The 16858-nt window shown below is 40.8% G+C and overlaps 1 protein-coding gene and 1 long non-coding RNA gene across 6 annotated transcripts in view; one reads left to right on the plus strand and one right to left on the minus strand.

Moving 5' to 3' along the window:
* Positions 1-837, minus strand: part of ATXN1 (ataxin 1) — a 387507-nt gene extending 386670 nt beyond the window's left edge. For 3 of the 4 annotated variants that reach the window (XR_014251303.1, XR_014251304.1, XR_014251306.1), the window contains exon 1: positions 700-714. The gene's annotated coding sequence lies outside the window, so the exon portion shown is untranslated. Of the gene's footprint in view, positions 1-699 lie in introns of all 4 variants that reach the window. The other variant, XR_014251305.1, reaches the window with a different exon arrangement.
* Positions 20-16858, plus strand: part of LOC309638848 — a 28743-nt gene continuing 11904 nt past the window's right edge. The window contains exons 1-4 of one of the 2 annotated variants that reach the window (XR_014251327.1): positions 20-170; positions 754-1150; positions 7956-8029; positions 11104-11325. This is a non-coding gene — a long non-coding RNA (uncharacterized lncRNA). Of the gene's footprint in view, positions 171-241; positions 493-753; positions 1151-7955; positions 8030-11103; positions 11326-16858 lie in introns of those variants that run through there. The other variant, XR_014251328.1, reaches the window with a different exon arrangement.

Below are 16858 nucleotides of genomic sequence, written 5' to 3' on the forward strand. Positions count from 1 at the left end.
TGTAAATGTGTAATAGAAGCCAAATATGGAGCAGTTGGCTGCCGCCGCCGCAGCTCTGGGATCCGACTTCGGGGGGGCGGGGGGGGCACCCTCCGGCGGGCGGCGGGGCGAGCAGCTCTGAGCACAGCGAGCGCACAGCGCGGCGGCCGGTCCGCGCCCTTAACCCTTCGGTGCGCGCAGCCCGGGCTCGGAGGCCCCCGGGGAGGCGGGCGCGTTTCCCCAAGACCGGCTCGGGATCGAGGGCCGCGGGGCGGGAGGGGTGACCGGGTCTGGAGGGGACAGTGCTTTCAGGTTTGGGAAAGGGGCGGGGAGCTGAAGCGATGAGGTAATTTTAGCGGTGACCGGTAGGTCCTCGCGCGCCTTCCCGGGTCCCTGCATCTAGTTGGAGGGAACAGAGCGACAGCGGGGTGCAACTCAGGGACCCTGGAGGACTCTCCGAGGGCTGTCGAGCTGCAAGTCGGAGCCCATGAAATACCCCAAGTGGGAGAGGAGGTGGGCCAATTCTGATCCCGACGTTCCCTTCGTCCCGGGCGCGCCGACAAGCGTCTAAGAGGGCTGACTCCGATCTTCACACATGTTAACCCTCAAACCGGTTTAGCCTCAGCGTTCCGGAAGCCAGCCCACCGAGCCGCGGGGATTGCCTTGGCGTGCAACTCAGGAAAGTTTTAAGGGTCCCCCTGTCTGCACGTGCACCCTCACCTTTCCTGCCTACGAAAGCTGGTGACCTCCCTGCTCTCCTTTCTCTTTCTGCAGGTCCGGAAATCTGCTTTGGGTATGGAACTACCCAGCTTTACCCTGGGTAGACGATCCGCGCACTTCTCTCGCCGCTAATTCGGGATCATTAATTTCATCGGAAATGAGGCAACCAGTGTAGGAGATAGAGAAAGCAAACCGAGCATCAGATGGCAGTTCTCGTGAATCCGCGCTGGAGAACTTCCTCTGGACTCAAATTTAAGTGCGGTTCTCGACTCCTCGCCACCCCGTGCCTCCGTGGGTACCACCGCCAGGCGTTAGCTGGAAGGGAAGGACTCTTCTTTGGAGGGGTGGTACCTGGCCAACAGGTGTGGCACCTGGAGGAAGAGAAGGCACAGCCATGCTAAAGGGAGCTCAGTGCGGCGTTCTCCTGGCTGCAGATAATTCTGGAAGACCGGTAGGTGTCGGGGCAGCATTTGACCTCTTTCAGGTGCTTGGAACCAACTGTCTAGAAATACGATCCTTCCAACGTAAGTTTTTCTCTGGAAGCCTCCATTTGACTGGAAGCTGTATTTGAGAAACCTTTTGGCTGAATTTACTTATGACCTAACGGTTAGTCACCAACTGAAGCAGGATACAGAATCACCAAGAGAAATGTGTCAGCTTTTAAACAACTGTATTGTAGAGCCAAGGTGCTGCAGAAATAAAAATCAGCACCCTAGCTAGGAAGGTGTAGAGCCCCGGAAATTATTTTTTTTCTCACATTTTGAAATACCATGCACATATACATAGCTATTTTTAAAGAACTACTACTACTGTTTACTCGTTTCTACAACTTTTTTTTTTTTTTTTCACTTAAAAATCAATGATGGTTACAGTTTAAGCCCCAGGTTGGTCTAAAGTGACATTGTTGGTCTCATTACAGCCTCTAGTGGACAATTAAAATCAGTTTCCTGAAAAGGCTCTGCCTGGCGTTGTGTTCGTTGACGAGCATTATCAAGGTGAAGGTTAATATCTCAGAACGTAACCGGGTAGTAATATATCTTTCCCCCCTTGGCAGTGCCGGTTTCTGAAAGGAGCAGGAGCTGCTAGCTCTGCACAAGAAAGACGTATGCTTTTTGAGGCAGGTATTATTATTACTGGCCTGTGAATAAACAGAGAACTTCTGCTCTTCATTTCAGTTTCAGACAGCTTTCATAAAAAAATTAATTCATCTAAAATATTTTTATAACAGAAAATACTGGTTGCCATGTTTTTGGCTTAACTGAGATGTTTTCATTCCAACTCCTAATCTGCAGACTGTCCCATCCACCTCCACTCTATTTTTAGACATTTTACATTTAGAGAATTTGGGGTTAAAGAAAAGAGCAACATTTTCATTATTAAACTGATGCAAGCAGTTAATTTATTTTAACAACCTTCAACACATTAAAACACGTAACTCAGATTAGAGTTAGTCAATTAATTTAAATGTTCCCTCAAGGAAGCTAAATACGTTTATTACCCAAACAGTAAGAACAATTAATAAGAACTGTGTCATTTACTTACTTAGCCATTAAGGTTAAAGCCAGAAACTGCCATTAAAATTTGTAACTATTTCTTCCTGCAAGGTCCAACATAAACATAATACTTATGATACAGTTTCATTACCTTTAGTACTGAAATGTTGTAGTTTCAGATGGCAAAACTTTAAATGTACAGTCACAAATAACTGGCCCTGATTCTTTAAAAACAATACTTTCTCATGCAAAAAAACCCAAACAACTCAATGAAAGAAGAGCAGGGTTTTCAAGAAGCCAGTAAGCAAAGATGTAGTACTATGCTCCTGGTCATAAACCTGATACTGTATTCAGGCAAGCGTAAGTCGAACTTTGAAATTAAAGGAAATTGAGAAATAAGGCCGGCTGAGCCATCCTCCTAATCTGGGTTCTGCATTGTTTAAACACTCTTATATCTATTTCACTGTTTTGGTAATGTCTACTTTTGAAGGTTTAAAATGGCCTATCAAGTATATTTTACATCATACAATTACATATCACATCTTGCTTCTAAAAGCATGGTCTTCAAAGCAGCACCAGCAGCATCTGGAAGCTTTTTAGACATTCAGAATGAGAGTTCCACCCCAGACCTACGGAATCCCAATGTGTCTTTCAACCAGCTCCCTCCCCGCCCCCACCCCGCAGTGATTCTTGAGTGCATTATAGTAGGAAGAACACTGTCTATACTACAGGGCTCTGTCTAGATGAATTTGGCCACAGATGCAGAACTTAATTCTTCTATTTATTCTTTTTTATTCCCTTCCCCTTTTATTAATTTGCACTTTTAAAATGAAAAATTATTACATTTTACAGTTTGGTCAAATAGTACTGCATTTCAGAAGGGCCCTGATTTATGCACAAATCTGCATCATCATTGCCAAGAGAACACTCTGTAAGGAATATACCAGGGTCTTGAACATGAAACTTTTCTTCATGGCAGCAGAGGGAGCACAAGAGTACTTAATAAAGCAAGTGTACGGGCCCTCCAAATTGTAAGGGCTTTTTAAATGTAGTATATGTCTTCATTGGAAGTAGCCTCTTACAGAGTTCAAAGCAAAACAAAGACAAGCAAAGACAAACGGCTCAGCAGCTTGTAACAACTAAATGACTGAATGGATTGGAAGTTAAATAGAATATAGATATAATTATTTAGAGTTTTAGGCTTGAATTCTTAAAAGAAAGTGGACCTCAGTAGTCCTACTTCAAAAGATGCCTTAGCTTTTCTGCAAGGAAAATAAAGATACACAACACAGAGTAAGGCAAGTGAGAGTCACTCCTGTTTATCTAAAAACCTTGGGGTCAGTTAACCCAATACTACATCAGATAAGTTCACTTCATTTGGAGTCAAATACGTTGGTAAAAGTATAGGTACTTCTCACCATGTTTACTTTCACAGTAATTTTAGGGGTTTATCTTTCATGTTTGCAGTGGGGAGGATTTACATTTCAATTGTACCTATGTAGCTTTTCATACTTTTTACAGTCCTTCCACACTGCATCTTCAAATGCTCCTGGGAGGTGGATAAGACAGGATAAAGCTCAGCCTCAAAAAAGTTTTGGAACTGGCTCGTGCCTGCATAGCATTGGGTCATTCAATAATAACAATAATCCACTGAGTTGTTCAGAAATGAGGGAAATCATAGAGGTTAAAGATCCAGTGGCATGTTCTTTATAGTTTCAAAGATTTTTCAAAGTTATTAGATAGTGAGTATTTAATAAGTGAATATTTAAATGAGACTTATGAATAGAGACAGTCTTCATTCTTGAGCTATGTTTTTTATGTATTTATCACTTATTTACCACCAGCCGTTCATTGTGCATTTACAATAACTAGGCCCTGAGACTATAAAGATGAGTAAGACATTTCCATCTGCAGTGAGTTCACAGCAAAACAAATCTTATCTTTTGAAAAATGTCTGTTTTTACCATGATGAAACTTAAAGATTCATAGTTGATTGATCCAGTACCTCTCAGAATCAGTATATTGATCAGACTTCCAAATATGAGAATCAAATATTAGGATCATTAAAAATTTGGGTGGTGGGAGGGCAACTGTGTAAATCATCAACAAAATTTATTTATAAAGCTAATATTAATACTGCAAATTTGTAAAACAAACAAAATGTAAAGTTACAACATGTTTTGTCTGAATGCCTTGTCTATCCCCCCCCCAAAAAATCACGTGAGTAAATTTAAATGGTAAACATTTAATTATTTATATCTTCTTAAAAAATTGTTAAAAAGAATTTCCTCCTATGCCAAAGAAAGATTTGCCAAATTTTGGCCTGGAGCAATTTGTTATGGCTGTGTAATAAATACCCCAAAGTTGAATTTTTAATGGAAACACTGACAGACCTTTAACCATGGTATTATAAGGAGGGTGTTAGCCCACATATGTCATTTAAAAATCTGAGCAAATCATAGTGTGCCTGCAAAACCAATATACTTTCCTTAGATTGTACTTCCAAATAAAGCTGGAGAGACCAGAAAAGCAAAATAAACTAAAAACAGAAATGAAAACCACTCACACAATAGACTCTGAGGTCAGCTCGCCACACCCAAACTGAAGTCACTGGGCTCTGTTCGAGGCACAGAGACTCTTAAAGGACATGAATCCTTTAAGGAATCCTTTAATCCTTCTGAATCAGCTTTCCTGACCCTCCACCAAACTGTAGCAGCCCAGGCTTCTGGGTAATGAAAGTGACATCACCAATAGTCAAGAGTGAAATTAAAATCATTGTATTTAAACATCTGCCAACAGTTTATGACTTAACAGTACACACATTAGGCAATTTTAAATAAGATTCTGTCTACAATTAAAACAAAAACAAATGCTTTAGTATAGGTCTGTACTGTCCAATATGGCTATTAAGCACTTGAGATGGGTTGTAATTGTAAAATATACCTTGGATTCTAAAGACTTAGAACATACACACACACACACACACACACACACATACATATGCACATATATACATATATTAAATATTAAAATGAAAATATTCTGCATATATTAGGTTAAATAAAAATCTTGTTAAAATTAATTTACCTGTTTCTTTTTACTTTTTAATGTGGCTACTATAAAATTTAAAATGACATGTGTCCATTGTATTTCTAATGGACAGCACTGGTATAGACAATGGGGCTGGGAAGTTGAAGGAATTAGTTCTAAGAACCCATAATTGGAGAGCTTAGGCATGGCTCTTTGCAGTGGTGTAGTAGTAACTTAGTTACTTTTCTACCTTCCTGAGGTTTCCGCCTTGCAGTATAGAACATGGACCTTACCCCCTGTTAAAATGATCTCTGAGAGTAAGCTATTGGTGAAGGCATAATCTCCTTGGTAGACCTGATGTGGGCCTGGAAAACGAAAATCTGTTAGGCTTATCTGTAAGACTAAAACTTTGTTAGATTCAATCTCTCGAGGTGGGGTGGGGGAGTCCTCAAATACTTTGCCACCCTGGAAAGCTAAAGGAAAACTTGCTCTCTGTTTTAGAAAGCACAAGCCTTCTGAAGTTACAGCTGGTTATGGCTGAATGGTTGGGGGTGATACCTTTTAATGACAGATGGCTTTGGGCATGGATAATGCAAAGTATACTATTGCTACTTCACTAGAAAACAAATCAAAGCCACCAAAAGGAAATCTGTTTTTTTGTTAAACAGTTTCTAATATATTTAGTATAACAGGACACATCAAAAGGAAACGAGATGATTTTTAACCGCTGTTATTTTGCAAGCAAGACCTAGACACATTTTCACGAATGTAACTATGTCCGACATTGAATGTAATACAATGACCTATGAAATAACAAGAGTTTATGGTCTTAATCATCTATAGAACATAGTTCTTCTTACATGAAAAGAAAATGAACAACATTTTAAGGCTTGGAATGAGTGAGTTGAACTTTGCTTGGTATTGGCCAGGAGCATTTGGAAATCTATTAAAAGCATTTCATTAACAACTTGGCATTTTGTTTCCTCAAAAGAAATACATTTTCCAAATTAAAAGCAAAGCCCAAAGCCACCATTGTTTACACTTAAGATAGCGGCAGTTGATGGGTTGTGAGGGTAAAGCTTAGGGTGCCTTCAAACTAAGATCAGGGGCAACAACAGGCTAAAAAACCCCATCAAATCGTTATTCTAACTTCATGACATTAAAATACATAGCTATAAGCTCTCACAGTTACTTTATTTTTCTTGAGTCAATATCGGCTAGGAAAAGCTGATCCAAATGAGGGTCAGGGTTTAAGACAACTTTTATGAGGAATTTACCAAGTTTACCCCAAAGAGGAAGAGTCAGAGAAAAATGCATTGGCAAACTTAGCTTTTTGACATAAACAACTAGAGGAGACTGTCTGTGTCGGGATTTCAGCAGGGGTTGTCAGGCAGTTTGGTATTTGCAGAACCCCTGTCCGTCAGGCCTCTCCAAAGTATAACTGCTGGGCAACTTTGGGGAGCTTTCAAGACTGATGACTGAAGATCCGGATTTGCTTTGTGCCGTGGCACAGACATGAAGTGATAGCTCCTGTCACAGATGCTTTCTGACAGAGCAGAATAACAGCACTCAGACTTCAACTGTAAATTACAAACAATCCCTTTTTAAGTACAAAATGAATGCACAGAATGGAAGACCCTGTCAGCTAGGATGTGAGTAAATCAAGTAGGAGAAGACAAATTGTTCACTCATACCACTACAGCCAGATTCTCATGCTGCTAACCGTACTGTCATGGGAGAGCTTTTCTTCTTTGTCAGATAAAAAGAGAAATTAATCCTCCATTGTAATTCTAATCAATGTGCCAGGTATCATCGGCTGCATCTCCTCTGAAAGCCAATCAAGTTACAAGGTGATGCCTTTCAACCCCTCCCCCATCTCTGGTTTAAAAGTTGTAGCTGAAATACCAATAGTAAGAACATGTGACCCCAGCACTCCCAGCCGGAGCTTTTCTGCAGTCAATTTCATAATGACTTTGCTCCGCCTCTCCGCTCAGCACTTCCTTCCCCCTCACTCTCCTCTCTCCCCCACCCCCAGCAATGAATCATCCTGCATTTAAAGAGACTTAGATGACCCAGTGTGAACTTCACAGGCATCCTGTACATTCTTATGCCAAAAAAGGGAGTTGCTCTGTGACAGAAACCTAGGCAGATCCTGATGCAGACCTCAGAAGTGGGGAGCTTGGGTGCTTATCTAGGAAGATCAGTGAGGAGTTAATTTTCCTAGATGCTGGTGGGGATTCAGAATTGCCTATCTCAGTTCACGATCAGGTTTTTAAGAACCCAGTTCAGCTCTTTGTGCAGAAAGGAATATATCAGAGACAAAAATGTTGGCAGATCTCCTTTATGCAATCAGGGCAGAGGAATTTATACCACATCAGCCTTTTGATTTCTTCAGATCTGGCTGAGGGTGGGGTTTCCATATTTGTGCTTTGGCAAATGTGTCCAAGAATGAACTCCGCCTTAGAGATGCTCCTAATGTTCTTTCAGGTTACTGTGTGCTGATTTGTGCATTTAATATTAAAACCAGAAACATTCTTGCCCCTTCATTTCTTTAATACCGTTTCTGAGTAATACAGATTAAGTAGACAATCGGGGCCTTGCTTTTAGAGACTTTTCACCCTACTTAAGACGGTAAAGAGTAGTGGATCACCTAGATAACACTGTGCTTTTGCACATACTTTCTCTCTACCTGGGAAGCCCTTCTTTGCATGGCGATCTTTCCCCACCTTCCAGGATCCAGCTCAAGCACCAACACTTCTGCGAAGTCTTCCCTGATTATCACAAGAGTTTGCAGCTCTGCCCAATGTGTGAGTCACAGAAGTGCTATTTTCTTATTCTTTTTATTTATACAATATATATTTTTTAACTCTGACAGAAGAAAATCAGGGCCATAAGCACAGATGGAGATTATCCTAAGTGAGAGCGTCTCTTATCTAATATTTCCTGTTACTCCCAAACCCATTTGACCTCCACTTACGATTTCCCATGTAACTGTTTTCCTTTTCTTGCTCCATGTCTGTGGCTCCCCCCACTGGTCAGTTCTCCACGTGAGGCCTGGAGTCATGTTAGCCATGATAGTACCAACATACAAAAGTTTCAGTGGAATAGGAAAGTTGTCAAGAGAGTTCTAGAACCACCTCCCCATCCTCCCAGAAACATCTGGCCTCTGGCCCAGAGGCACAGACGTTGCTGCAGGTCTGAGAGAGGGTGGTGTCCTCCCGGACTGGGCCTCAGCTCAAAGGTCTTCCCAGGGCTCCTCGGCTCCTTCTACTGGTGCCAGCATGCACCTGCAGCTCTCCTCTTCAGAAGTGGCATTTCAATGTGTGGAGTGGGGTGAGGAAAAGACTAAAAAAGCCAAATCAATTGTTTGGCACGGAGGAGGAAATACAACGCAAAAAAACTGCTGCTTTTTTTTTTAAACTGTTCATTCGAGTCTTATAAAAACTGCTTGTGAATACCTCAGTCTTTCTGAGTCTCATCTTTCAAAAGCACAACTGGAAGCTCATTGGTTTTACGAGGTTTTCCCCAGCAGGTGGAGGGAGGCCTTACATTTAAGCCCAGAATCCCGAGGTATCTCTTCTCTAACAGTCACCGAGAGACGGACCATACAGTTCTTGCACACACGTCTCAGGAAATGGCAGCTCCATCCTTCCAACTGCTCAGGCCAAAAAGCATCTTGACTCCTCTCTGTCTTTCACACCCCACAACCAATCTGCCCCAAAATCCAGTTGGCTCTCCCTTCTGTATCCAGAATCTGACCATTTCTCACCTTTTGGGCTGCTACCGCTGGAGATGAACCACCACCACCCTTCATCAGGATGACTGCACTGACCTCCTAACTCATCTCTCTGCTTCCACCGTGTCCGGCTCAGGCCACAGTTGAGCGTCTGCATGAGGTGAGGCCACAGCTCTGCTCCAAAGCATCTGATGTCTCTCTTCGACTTGGAGTCAAAATCAAAATCCTCCCATGGCCTGCAAGGCCCCACACAGTCAGGGTGCCCTCTGTCTTCCAGATGCCATGTCCGTCCTCTCTCCCCTCCCTCCTACAGCTCCAGCCCCAAACAAGCCAGGTGCTTCCTTGCCTCAGGGCCTTTCTACTTGCTGATCCCTCACTTGGAATGCTTCTCCCTGAATATCCACATGGCTCACTCCCTCACCTTCTTCAGTCTTTTTTTTCTTAAAAAAAAAACAAACAAAAAACCTCCCAGTGAAGCCTGCTCTGACCACCCTACTTAAAACTGTACCCCCTGACTTTCCTGATCCACCTGGCTCTGCTCTATTATTCCATCAGCAGAACATTCAGAGTCATTTCCTTTAGTTTGTTTATTGTCAGGAGAGCAGAGGTTGTGTCTGTCTTATTCACTGATAAACCCCAAACATCTAGAACAGTCCTTGGCACATGACAGATACCCACTAAAGATTCATCAACCATTAAATGAATTAATGAATCAGTAATATTTTTCAGGACCTACTATGTGCAAAGCCTTAAGCTCCAACACAACAATTCCCTCATTAGAAGCTAATCCAAAACCAATGCAGCTTGTCCACACTATGGTATATATTCTATTTACTTGATCTTTGACTTAATTATATCTGGTATACCTATTAAGACTGAGTTGGAATGAGCTGAATTTCACATTCAGACTCAGATTTGTGAAGAACTTTTAAAAACAAAATTTGAAACCAGAATTGAAAATCATGTACAAACGTGACAGCAAGGTTTGAGAACAAACAGAAAGTAGCACAGCTACAGCTTCCAATAATCATAATTTCTAAAAGCTACCATTTATCAAGCTCTTATTCTATGCCAGGCAGCGTGGTAAGGGTTTTGCAGATGTCGTTTCATCTAAATCCCCACCACAGTCCGGTGAGGTGAAGATCATGCTTCCCATTTCTTAGATGGTCAAACTGAGGCTTGGAGTTTAAAGGACCTGCCCAAGGTCCAAGGTCACCCAGCACTGGTTTCAAGGTGAAATTATCCACCTACGTAGCCTGAGAATTTTTAACAAGTCATTACCTGAATGAAATAGGCCAGGTGGAGTCATAACACTGCACTGTAATATTTTGGCTAAAGCAACTTTTTTTTTTCATTTATTTATTTATTTACTTATTTATTTATGGCTGTGTTGGGTCTTCGTTTCTGTGCGAGGGCTTTCTCTGGTTGCAGCAAGCGGGGGCCACTCTTCATCGCGGTGCGCGGGCCTCTCACTGTCGCGGCCTCTCTTGTTGCGGAGCACAGGCTCCAGACGCGCAGGCTCAGTAATTGTGGCTCACGGGCCTACTTGCTCCGCGGCATGTGGGATCTTCCCAGACCAGGGCTCGAACCCGTGTCCCCTGCATTGGCAAGCAGATTCTCAACCACTGCGCCACCAGGGAAGCCCCTAAAGCAACATTTTTAATACTAATCTCTATTAGATTTTATTTCTGAGTGAATAATACATGTATCCCAGAAATTAAAGCTAGTGATTCTTATTGAGGATTGAATATTCCTACATAAACCAAGGGGCTTCAGAGCAACCTAACTGGTTACCCAACTAACAAAACTATACTCCAGCTTATGATTTTTTTATCCACACTGCTACATGGCTGGAATGACTCTCACTTGAAGTCCATGGTCACATTCCGAGGACCGTTTCCTATTAGAAATTGTGACTCAAATCTGGCACGTCCCATCATAGTAAGGTCTAAATAGATTGTAAAGGGCCCACATGAATTCCCATGCCTAACTGAAGGACTTAATTTCCTTTCAGTTGACCTGTGTTTGACTTCTCTTGTTCCACCCTTGAACTTCCCAGAGGCCACTGTGACCAGAACTCAGGTGTAGGATCTGAAAGTAACCTGGCCACACAAAAAAGTATAAAACACTACCACCTCTTCACAGACTCACTCCACTTTATATTTGAGGGAAACGATCCTGGAAGCGGAAATACTTCGAGAGTTCAACAGTCTGGGAAATTTAAAGGAGGGGGAAAAAAAGCCCTGCATTTCCAAAGATCTGAAGACAGAACTCTGCTCTCTGAGGACAGCAGGAAGTAAGAAGACCCGATTCGTGGCTTCAGGAGAGGAAAAGAAAAGAGCCCCACAAGGAAACTACCAACAGATGGTAAATACATTTTTAATTCTTCTGTCATACTGTGTGGACTTGTACACATTTGTCCTGCTGTGTTAGGCTCCCAAAATAGCTAGCCATGGAATTGCAGAACAGTTCGGCTGCAATTTGAGATTTAGGAAACCGTGCTGGCTGACAAAACAGGAAGGGCTCATAGTAGGATGGAGTGGATTTGCTCCCAGTTTGCAGCTCCTCCATGTGGCATCCGCTGTAGATCTTAGTGCAGGAAGATTCTCTCACATGTCAGGTCTCATTGATGATGTCTTAAAACGTACTATTTCAAATTGTCCTCCGAGCTCTAGTTACAAGTATTAAACGTTGACATGATCCACGTGGTAACTCTCAAAGGTTAAAAGGAATGTGATCCACTTATTTATGGATTCTAAATTTTCCAGGGAGCATCACAAACATACATGGCAGCCTGGAGCTCTATACTTAGCCATTCTCATACTTTTCATTTGGGCATAATGTTTCCATAGAATATCATGGGAATTCCAATGCCAGAAAAAGGACCAAATATGATAATGGATTGCTCTAAGAGGAACCTAAGGAGATAGGATGCTAAAGCATATTCAGTTGACTCCGCATCTAAGACGTGACCTGAGATGGGTACCAGGAAATGAGCTAGGTTCCCAGTCCCAACACCGTCTCCCAGTGCATCAGCAAGAAAGAAAAAGTGTTGATGAATCCAAGTGGATGTGGAATAATGGGGAGAGGGTGGTCTCTTACTTAATTGTGGTCTAGAAATATCACTTACGCAACTACTAGACCTGGAAGGATCCTTACAGAATCTAGTTCTTTATTTTTTTTTTTTTTCATTTTATAGACAGGAATCTCCGCCAAAGAGTTGCAGGAAATTGGCAGAGTTTATACAACTGGTTGATGGCAGATTCAGTACTGGAACCCAAGACATCTATTTCTCAGTTCAATGTTTGTTCTGCTTTAGCACCCACAGAAGGTGGACATATCTGTGATAAGCAAGATCCAATTCTAGAAGACCTTTCTCATAGTAATCTTCACTCTTGGGTTTTTATAAAGCAAGACGATGGAATCTCTGACTGGTCTATGAATGTTTGGGAAACTGGTAGATATTCTTTATAGCTAAGGTTTCAAGCTTAAATATATTTGTTAATTTCTGTTCTAAACCCCTGTGGATTGTGTCTAGATTATATAGCTATCACACAATCTGGCACAGCTGGGATCCTCTTGTCATGAAATAGCAGGGAAGATTGGTACATAGGGATTAAAAAGCATTGGCAAAAGAGAACAGGGAGTCTTATGCAATAACTTCCTACCCTGAGCCTTTCTAGTTGAAGAATTTCTCCTAGCCTCGATTCAAGAGAAGGGTGGGTGGGAACGAAAGGGGATTTTTATCTTTTTAGTGAAAGAAAGGGTACAAAAACACTTAAGAACTGCTCAATTTGATAAAATCTTGATTTTGCTTAGTTTAAGTTTCTACAAGACTGATTATATTCTTGTTCAAATGACCTATACATTCATAGATAATTTTTCCAGTGGGTACATATGTTTACTAATAAAAACTATTCTCAATCAGCTATTTAAGAAATGTTATTTTTTCCTGTTTTTATTTTTTTTAAGAAAGTTAATCGGTAAGCTTCATAGCTACTTTAGCAATAAGGTCTCCTAAATTTGGCAGTTCTGTTCAGCATTTTGATTTGTTGTTTCTGCTTGTGATTTCATCAATGTTCTTTTCTATTTTTGTGGTGGAGAAATTTTTACCTGTTGTGTTTAAACATGGCATTCTTTGCTTTGAGAATCAATTTGACCATTTTGACTCCTCTGGCTAATTTTACTATCTCCATTGTCTAGTTACAGATTTGTGGGTGGGGGAGGGTAGAATTAAGTGAATTCTTTGGAGGAGAGCAGTAATGAAGGCACACTTTAGGTTATTTCATTCCTGTGATCCAAATTTGATTATCTAGCTAATATCACTAGGGACATTTGCAGCTTTAATAATTACATCTCAAGGCCTAAAGAAAAAAAAAAGAAGAAGAAAAATTACATTTACTACACATTCACATGCAGCCTTTCAGAGAGTTACCATCTGAAAGCCTGTTTGGCTGCTTTAAGAAAATAGATTGATATCAAGATTCTGCTTTAAGAGTTCAAGCTCAGTTGACTCTTTGTTCTTTAAAAAAAAAAAAAAAAGCTAGATTTCAACAACTGTTTTGTGTAGAAGGGTTTAGCATTGCTTATCTGAAAGAGTAAAAAATCTAAGCTATTGATTTTACCTTTCCTTTTGGAGGACAGTTTTAGGATTTCTTTTTCCCCTAGAAAGTTTTGAGGCTGTGATTCATGTTAAAAGTGCCCTGTTCCATTATATACCAACACAGCTTTGAAGCTGTCTCTGCTTCTAGGTCAAGGGCTCTCCCTGTGGCCAGATGCCAGTTTTATCCTTGGATTCTCATGATCCTCAGAAATAAATCAACTTTCCAGTAAAATCCTGTGACAGCTCTGTTTTACATAAAAGTACGCAGCCTGGGGATGTGATACTGTTTTGTGTTTTAGATGGAGAAGAAGGCAAAGAAAACATCCATTATCAATGAGAGACAATTCCAAGTGGAGCCATTTTTACGGAAATCAGAGGGCAGCTGGGTCGGGGGCGGGGCGGAGGTACCACATTCATTCTCCCTGCAGCATCTCTAACCCAAAAGCTTATTATTTGTGCAGAAACAAAAATACAAATGACTGTAAAGTGTTCTAATCCACATGTGGCATGGGTCAATACAGTCCATGAGTTGAAAAAGTGCTGAGTAGGTCAGCTCTCTTAGGTCAGTATTTCTTCCTTGCGGCAAGAAAAGAAAAAAATGAACGAATTACTGCTATGCATATCAACGCAGATGAATCTCACAATATTGGAAAATAAAAGAGGCTACACACAAAATAAGGTATGCTGTATAGTTCCATTTCTATAAATTTCAAAACCACACAAGAGTAATCTATTGTTTTAGCACTAAATATATAGTTTACCTTTGATGAGGAGGGAAAGGATTGTGTCAGAAGGGGGCATGAAGATGGCTTCTAGGGTGCCAGAAAATTCTATTTCTTGACCTGGGTGGTGGATACAGAGGTGGGTTCTCTTTGTGATAATCCATTAAGCCATACATCTGTGATCTGTGCCTTTTTTCTGTAAGAATGATTTACTTCAATTTAAAAGTTTAAAAATAATATCCCTATTGGGAAAGACAAATTTAAGAAATATTAGAAAAGCATTTTGCCTAATTAAACCAATGGATATTTATTACAGAGAAAAATAGAAAATTCAGATGAGCTAGAGAAAAATATGCACAAAACTTCAGTGTAGGGCAATGGGGACACTCCTACACTGTTATAGGAAGTGTTCATTGCTACTGCAGTGTTTGGTTAACTCTCTGGCATTATCTATTAAAGATATGCATATCTGGTGACCCAGATTCCCTCTCCTGGGTATATATCCAATAGAGATATGTGCATGTGAGCACCAAAAGAATAGCAACTCTATTCATGATAGCCCCAAACTGAAAACAAGCCAAACTGTCCATCAGCAGTACAGTGGATAAAGTGTGGTATATCTAACCTTGGAATACCATACAGCACTGAAAATGAATGAACCACAATACCCTTAGCATGGATGACACTTAGAAACCTAATGTTAAAAGACCGAAAGCTAATGTTCAAAGATAGAGATTAAAAAATCGTTATGTTCCCATTTACTTAAAGTTCAAAAAACAGGAAAAGATAAATACATATAAGCATCAATATACACTTAGGTGGTAAAACTAAAGAAAAGAAAAAAAAGAGGTTATTATAAAAGTAAGGGCAGCGGGGAGAGAGTGGGTTGTGAGTGGGAAGGGGCAGATGGAGGGCCCCTGGGCCATATTCTGTTTATTGATCTGAGTAGTGGTTAAGCGAGGGTTCACTTAATAAAAATTTATTAAATTATACTTTTATGTATCATGCACTTTCCCTAACGTGTGTCATATTTCACAATAAAAAGGGTATACAAATCGCATGAAATCCAATTACTCAGAGATAGTTATCACTGTAACACCTTGATATGTATATTCCCAGACCTTCTTCAATGCAATATATACATCTTATCCACATTGCTTTGTAGCCTTTAATTTTTTTTCTTTAATAATAGGATCTCCCAGAAGAAACTCTTTGGGTTTTTTGTTTTTTGTTTTTTTTCCATTCCCATTTAAGTTTAACTAAAAGTAAATATCATACAAGCTTTATGCCCCTCTGGAAGGCTAAAGCCATGGGGTGGCTTTCAGGAAATTAGGTGGCTTTAACCTAAGCTACAGTGATTCATAAACCAATCTGCAGGATTTTGCCATAGCCCATGGGAGACTTTTCCTTCTCTGTTAACAATGCTGCTGCTTCAAAAGAGAAAAGCCTCTCTCCACCTCTTCAGTGCTATCTTTTCAAAAGGAAAGGCCAGGCAATGAGGGGAAAGGCTAGTAGGGGAGTGGTCCGGAGGCTTGGCGGGAGGAGGGGGTCACCCTAAAATGTATTCTATTACTCGTCATGCTGCACCTGGCCTAGGAAACATTATAAAGTATTGAAATCGATCAAAAAATGATCAGGTGCTTTTTTAAAAACCAGAAAGTAGTTCCTTTGCTTTTCTTGCCCTGGGGGCAGTAAAGTTTTCTTCCCTCTGCCTGGAACATGCTGCCCTTCCCCCTCGCCCTATCAGCAAGCATCCTCCACTGTTTTTACCTTTTAAATCATCTGCATATTTCATCCTCTTCATCATGACATGGTTGAAGAAACCTTCTATGACCATCCAAGCCTGGGCGGTGACCCCACGAGAGCCCCATGGCACCCTGGACTTACCACATCACAGCACTGGTCACACCTTATTTTGAAAGTGCCTATTTTCTTGTCCACAAATACTCTGCTAATCTGTAAGCTTCATGCATGCAAGGACAGTGTCTGTTTCACCATCGTGACTCCAGTCTCTAGTACATATTGGCACCCAATAAATATAGTCATTGAATGGATGAAAAACAGTTGTGAAATGAGATGTGGCGTGGGGAGAGGAGTTGTGATTTAAACTATGCTTTCCCAACTCACTTATTTCACCTGTTGGAACACAAATGGCTTCAAAGAGTCCAGTCAAACCAACACAAGATGGTTCAAAACTCTAAAATCTACAACTGCTTAATTTCAAATACTTACTAGTAATAGCAGTTTGCATTTGTATCTTGTTTAATATCTCATTAAGCAGTTTCACATATTTCATACAATTCCAACAACAAATCCTCCGAGTTGAACTGGGGGAGCTATTAATATCACCTCTTTATAGATCAGAAAACTTCTGAGAGGGTTTAAGTAACTAGCCTCACATTATATGATTATTTTTTAGTGTAAGCCAGGAACTGGCGACCCCTTAGGGCTGCAAGTGGAAACACATTCAGTGTATACCACATACGGATATATATATATATCTATATTTTGTATAGATATATTTTTAGGGAGTAGGGACATAAAATAAATATGTGACACCATTCTGATTTTTTAT

Source organism: Balaenoptera physalus (assembly GCF_965194825.1).
Source record: "Balaenoptera physalus genome assembly, chromosome: 11".
NCBI classification, from domain to species: domain Eukaryota; kingdom Metazoa; phylum Chordata; class Mammalia; order Artiodactyla; family Balaenopteridae; genus Balaenoptera; species Balaenoptera physalus.